Consider the following 7,720-nt stretch of genomic DNA (forward strand, 5'->3'; position numbering starts at 1 on the left):
TTACTAAATGAATATTACATATACGTTTAGTATATGATTATTAAATACATGTTCAGTGTATTAATATTAAATACATGTTTAGTGTATGAATATTAAATACATATTTAGTGTATAAATATTAAATACATGTTTAGTGTAAAAATATTAAATACATATTTATTGTATTAATATTAAATACATGTTTAGTGTATTAATATTAAACATATATTTAGTTTATGAATATTAAATACATGTTCAGTGGATATATAATAAATACATATTTAGTGTATTAATATTAAATACATGTTTAGTGTATAAATATTAAATACATGTTTAGTGTATGAATAATAACTACATGTTTAGTGTATTAATATTAAACACATGTTTAGTGTATGAATATTAAATACACTTTTAGTGTATGAATATTAAATACACGTTTAGTGTAAAAATATTAAATACATGTTTAGTGTATTAATATTAGATATATTTTTAGTTTATTAAAATTAAATACATGTTTTTGTATTAATATTAAATACATATTAAGTGTAAGAATAATAAATACATGTTTATTGAATGAATATTAAATACATGTTTAGTGTATAAATATTTAATACATGTTTACTGTATTAATATTAAATACATGTTTAGTGTATAAATAATAACTACATGTTTAGTGTATGAATATTAAATACATGTTTAGTGTATAAATATTAAATACATGTTTAGTGTATGAATATTAAATATATGTTTAGTTTATTAAAATTAAATACATGTTTTTGTATTAATATTAAATACATATTAAGTGTAAGAATAATAACTACATGTTTATTGAATGAATATTAAATACATGTTTAGTGTATAAATATTAAATACATGTTTACTGTATTAATATTAAATACATGTTTAGTGTATAAATAATAAATACATGTTTAGTGTATTAATATTAAATATATGTTTAGTTTATTAAAATTAAATACATGTTTTTGTATTAATATTAAATACATGTTTAGTGTATGAATATTAAATACATGTTTAGTGTATAAATATTAAATACATGTTTAGTGTATGAATATTAAATACATGTTTAATGTATGAATATTAAATACATGTTTAGTGTATAAATATTAAATACATGTTTCGTGTACGAATATTAAATACATGTTTAGTGTATAAATATTAAATATCAATCAATCAATCAATGTTTACTTATATAGCCCTAAATCACTAGTGTCTCAAAGGGCTGCACAAACCACCACGACATCCTCGGTAGGCCCACATAAGGGCAAGGAAAACTCACACCCAGTGGGACGTCGGTGACAATGATGACTATGAGAACCTTAGAGAGGAGGAAAGCAATGGATGTCGAGCGGATCTAACAGGATACTGTGAAAGTTCAATCCACAATGGATACAACACAGTCGCGAGAGTCCAGTCCAAAGAGGATCCAAGACACAGCAGCGAGAGTCCCGTTCACAGCGGAGCCAGCAGGAAACCATCCCAAGCGTAGGCGGACCAGCAGCGCAGAGATGTCCCCAGCCGATACACAGGCGAGCAGTACATGGCCACCGGATCGGACCGGACCCCCTCCACACGGGAGAGTGGGACATAGAAGAAAAAGAAAAGAAACGGCAGATCAACTGGTCTAAAAAGGGAGTCTATTTAAAGGCTAGAGTATACAAATGAGTTTTAAGGTGAGACTTAAATGCTTCTACATGTTTAATGTATGAATATTAAATACATGTTTAGTGTATGAATATTAAATTCATGTTTGGTGTATAAATGTTAAATACATGTTTAGTTTATGAATATTAAATACATGTTTAATGTATTAATATTAAATATATATTTAGTTTATTACAATTAAATACATGTTTTTGTATTAATATTAAATACATGTTTAGTGTATGAATATTAAATAGATGTTTAGTGTATGAATATTAAATAAATGTTTAGTGTAAAAATATTAAATACATGTTTAGTGTATTAATATTAAATACATGTTTAGTGTATCAATATTAAATATATATTTAGTTTATGAATATTAAATAAATGTTTACTGGATATATAATAAATAAATATTTAGTGTATTAATATTAAATACATGTTTAGTGTATAAATATTAAATACATGTTTAGTGTATGAATATTAAATACATTTTTAATGTATGAATATTAAATACATGTTTAGTGTATTAATAATAAATATATATTTAGTTTATTACAATTAAATACATGTTTTTGTATTAATATTAAATACATGTTTACTGTATGAATATTAAATACATGTTTAATGTTTGAATATTAAATACATGTTTAGTGTATGAATATTAAATACATGTTTAGTTTATGAATATTAAATACATGTTTAGTGTATTAATATTAAATATATGATTAGTTTATTAAAATTAAATACATGTTTTTGTATTAATATTAAATACATATTAAGTGTAAAAATAATAACTACATGTTTATTGAATGAATATTAAATAAATGTTTAGTGTATGAATATTTAATACATGTTTAGTGTATTAATATTAAATATATGTTTAGTTTATTAAAATTAAATACATGTTTTTGTATTAATATTAAATACATGTTTAGTGTATTAATATTAAATATGTGTTTAGTTTATTAAAATTAAATACATGTTTTTGTACTAATATTAAATAAATGTTTAGTGTATAAATATTAAATACATGTTTAGTGTATAAATATTTAATACATGTTTAGTGTATTAATATTAAATATATGTTTAGTTTATTAAAATTAAATACATGTTTTTGTATTAATAATAAATACATGTTTAGTGTATTAATATTAAATATATGTTTAGTTTATTAAAATTAAATACATGTTTTTGTACTAATATTAAATACATGTTTAGTGTATTAATATTAAATATATGTTTAGTTTATTAAAATTAAATACATGTTTTTGTACTAATATTAAATACATGTTTAGTGTATAAATATTAAATACATGTTTAATGTGTGAATATTAAATACATGTTTAGTGTATGAATATTAAATACATTTTTAATGTATGAATATTAAATACATGTTTAGTGTATTAATAATAAATATATATTTAGTTTATTACAATTAAATACATGTTTTTGTATTAATATTAAATACATGTTTACTGTATGAATATTAAATACATGTTTAATGTTTGAATATTAAATACATGTTTAGTGTAAAAATATTAAATACATGTTTAGTGTATTAATATTAAATACATGTTTAGTGTATTAATATTAAATATATATTTGGTTTATGAATATTAAATACACGTTTAGTGTATGAATATTAAATACATGTTTAGTTTATGAATATTAAATACATGTTTAGTGGATATATAATAAATACATATTTAGTGTATTAATATTAAATACATGTTTAGTGTGTAAATATTAAATACATGTTTAGTGTATTAATATTAAATACATGTTTAGTGTATGAATATTAAATACATGTTTAGTGTATGAATATTCAATACATTTTTACTGTATAAATATTAAATACATGTTTAGTGTATTAATATTAAATATATGTTTAGTTTGTTAAACGTAAATACAATTTTTGTATTAATATTAGATACATGTTTAGTTTATGAATATTTAATACACGTTTAGTGTATAAATAATAACTATATGTTTAGTGTATGAATATTAAATACATGTTTAGTGTATAAATGTTAAATATATGTTTAGTTTATGAATATTAAATACATTTTTAGTGTATTAATATTAAATACATGTTTAGTGTATTAATATTAAATACATGTTTAGTGTATGAATATCAAATACATGTTTAGTGTATAAATATTAAATACATGTTTGGTGTATAAATATTAAATACATGTTTAGTGTATTAATATTAAACACATGTTTAGTGTATTAATATTAAATATGTTTAGTTTATTAAAATTAAATACATGTTTTTGTATTAATATTAAATACATGTTTAGTGTATAAATATTAAATACATGTTTAGTGTATTAATATTAAATATATGTTTAGTTTATTAAACTTAAATACATGTGTTTGTATTAATATTAAATACATGTTTAGTTTATGAATATTAAATACATGTTTAGTGGATAAATAATAAATACATATTTAGTGTATAGATATTAAATACATGTTTACTGTATGAATATTAAATACATGATTAGTATATAATTACATATATGTTTGGTATATGATTATTAAATACATGTTCAGTGTATTAATATTAAATACATGTTTAGTGTATGAATATTAAATACATGTTTAGTTTATGAATATTAAATACATGTTTAGTGTATTAATATTAAATATATGATTAGTTTATTAAAATTAAATACATGTTTTTGTATTAATATTAAATACATATTAAGTGTAAAAATAATAACTACATGTTTATTGAATGAATATTAAATAAATGTTTAGTGTATGAATATTTAATACATGTTTAGTGTATTAATATTAAATATATGTTTAGTTTATTAAAATTAAATACATGTTTTTGTATTAATATTAAATACATGTTTAGTGTATTAATATTAAATATGTGTTTAGTTTATTAAAATTAAATACATGTTTTTGTACTAATATTAAATAAATGTTTAGTGTATAAATATTAAATACATGTTTAGTGTATAAATATTTAATACATGTTTAGTGTATTAATATTAAATATATGTTTAGTTTATTAAAATTAAATACATGTTTTTGTATTAATAATAAATACATGTTTAGTGTATTAATATTAAATATATGTTTAGTTTATTAAAATTAAATACATGTTTTTGTACTAATATTAAATACATGTTTAGTGTATAAATATTAAATACATGTTTAGTGTATTAATATTAAATACATGTTTAGTGTATAAATATAAGTGTATGAGAAACAAAACTTATGTAAAAAAAAATAAAAGAAACAAAAAAAAAGGAAAAAGATTGATAGAGAGACAGAAAGGACCGGACTTATTAAGAGGGAACGTGCGCCCTCCTGTGGACTTCTGCCGCAACTGCACGCATAAAGAAATTCATTATTTCCAAGTGTGCCTTATTTAGAGGATAATAAATACATGTTTACTAAATGAATATTACATATACGTTTAGTATATGATTATTAAATACATGTTCAGTATATTGAAATTAAATACATGTTTAGTGTATGAATATTAAATACATATTTAGTGTATAAACATTAAATACATGTTTAGTGTATAAATATTAAATACATGTTTAGTGTATGAATATTAAATACATTTTTAGTGTATAAATATTAAACACATGTTTAGTTTATGAATATTAAATATATGTTTAATGTATGAATATTAAATACATGTTTAGTGTATAAATATTAAATACATGTTTCGTGTACGAATATTAAATAATGTTTAGTGTATAAATATTAAATACATGTTTAATGTATGAATATTAAATACATGTTTAGTGTATGAATATTAAATACATTTTTAATGTATGCATATTAAATACATATTAAGTGTAAAAATAATAACTACATGTTTATTGAATGAATATTAAATACATGTTTAGTGTATGAATATTAAATACATGTTTAATGTATGAATATTAAATAGATGTTTAGTGTATAAATATTAAATACATGTTTCGTGTACGAATATTAAATACATGTTTAGTGTATAAATATTAAATACATGTTTAATGTATGATTATTGAATTCATGTTTAGTGTATTAATATTAAATACATGTTTACTGTATTATTATTAAATACACGTTTAGTGTATAAATAATAACTACATGTTTAGTGTATGAATATTAAATACATGTTAAGTGTATTAATATTAAATATATGTTTAGTTTATCAAAATTAAATACATGTTTTTGTATAAATATTAAATACATGTTTAGTGTATGAATATTAAATACATGTTTAATGTATGAATATTAAATACATGTTTAGTGTATAAATATTAAATACATGTTTCGTGTACGAATATTAAATACATGTTTAGTGTATAAATATTAAATACATGTTTAATGTATGAATATTAAATTCATGTTTAGTGTATTAATATTAAATACATGTTTAGTGTATTATTATTAAATACATGTTTAGTGTATGAATAATAACTAAATGTTTAGTGTATGAATATTAAATACATGTTCAGTGTATAAATATTAAATACATGTTTAGTGTAATAATATTAAAAATATGTTTAGTTTATTAAAATTAAATACATGTTTTTGTATTAATATTAAATACATGTTTAGTGTATGAATATTAAATACATGTTTAGTGTATTAATATTAAATACATGTTTAGTGTATGAATATTAAATACATGTTTAGTGAATGAATATTAAATACATGTTTAGTGTATGAATATTCAATAGATGTTTACTGTATAAATATTAAATACATGTTTAGTGTATTAATATTAAATACATGTTTAGTGTATTAATATTAAATACATGTTTAGTGTATAAATAATAACTACATGTTTAGTGTATGAATATTAAATACATGTTTAGTGTATGAATATTAAATACATGTTTCGTGAATAACTATTAAATACACGTTAAGTGTATGAATATTAAATACATATTTAGTGTATGAATATCAAATACTTTATTAGTGTATTAATATTAAATACATGATTAGTGTATAACTATTAAATACATGTTCGGTGTATAAATATTAAATACATGTTTAGTGTAATAATATTAAATATATGTTTAGTTTATTAAAATTAAATACATGTTTTGTATTAATATTAAATACATGTTTAGTGTATGAATATTTAATACACGTTTAGTGCATGAATATTAAATACATGTTTACTTGATGAATATCAAATACATGTCTAGTGGATATATAATAAATACATATTTAGTGTATTAATATTAAATACTTGTTTAGTTTATTAAAATTAAATACATGTTTTTGTATAAATATTAAATACATGTTTAGTGTATGAATATTAAATACAAGTTTAGTGTATGAATATTAAATACATGTTTCGTGTACGAATATTAAATACATGTTTAGTGTATAAATATTAAATACATGTTTAATGTATGAATATTAAATTCATGTTTAGTGTATTAATATTAAATACATGTTTAGTGTATTAATATTAAATACATGTTTAGTGTATGAATAATAACTAAATGTTTAGTGTATGAATATTAAATACATGTTCAGTGTATAAATATTAAATACATGTTTAGTGTAATAATATTAAAAATATGTTTAGTTTATTAAAATTAAATACATGTTTTTGTATTAATATTAAATACATGTTTAGTGTATGAATATTAAATACATGTTTAGTGTATTAATATTAAATACATGTTTAGTGTATGAATATTAAATACATGTTTAGTGAATGAATATTAAATACATGTTTAGTGTATGAATATTCAATAGATGTTTACTGTATAAATATTAAATACATGTTTAGTGTATTAATATTAAATACATGTTTAGTGTATTAATATTAAATACATGTTTAGTGTATAAATAATAACTACATGTTTAGTGTATGAATATTAAATACATGTTTAGTGTATGAATATTAAATACATGTTTCGTGAATAACTATTAAATACACGTTAAGTGTATGAATATTAAATACATATTTAGTGTATGAATATCAAATACTTTATTAGTGTATTAATATTAAATACATGATTAGTGTATAACTATTAAATACATGTTCGGTGTATAAATATTAAATACATGTTTAGTGTAATAATATTAA

Source organism: Nerophis ophidion, unplaced genomic scaffold, assembly GCF_033978795.1.
Source record: "Nerophis ophidion isolate RoL-2023_Sa unplaced genomic scaffold, RoL_Noph_v1.0 HiC_scaffold_50, whole genome shotgun sequence".
Classification (NCBI taxonomy): Eukaryota; Metazoa; Chordata; class Actinopteri; order Syngnathiformes; family Syngnathidae; genus Nerophis; species Nerophis ophidion.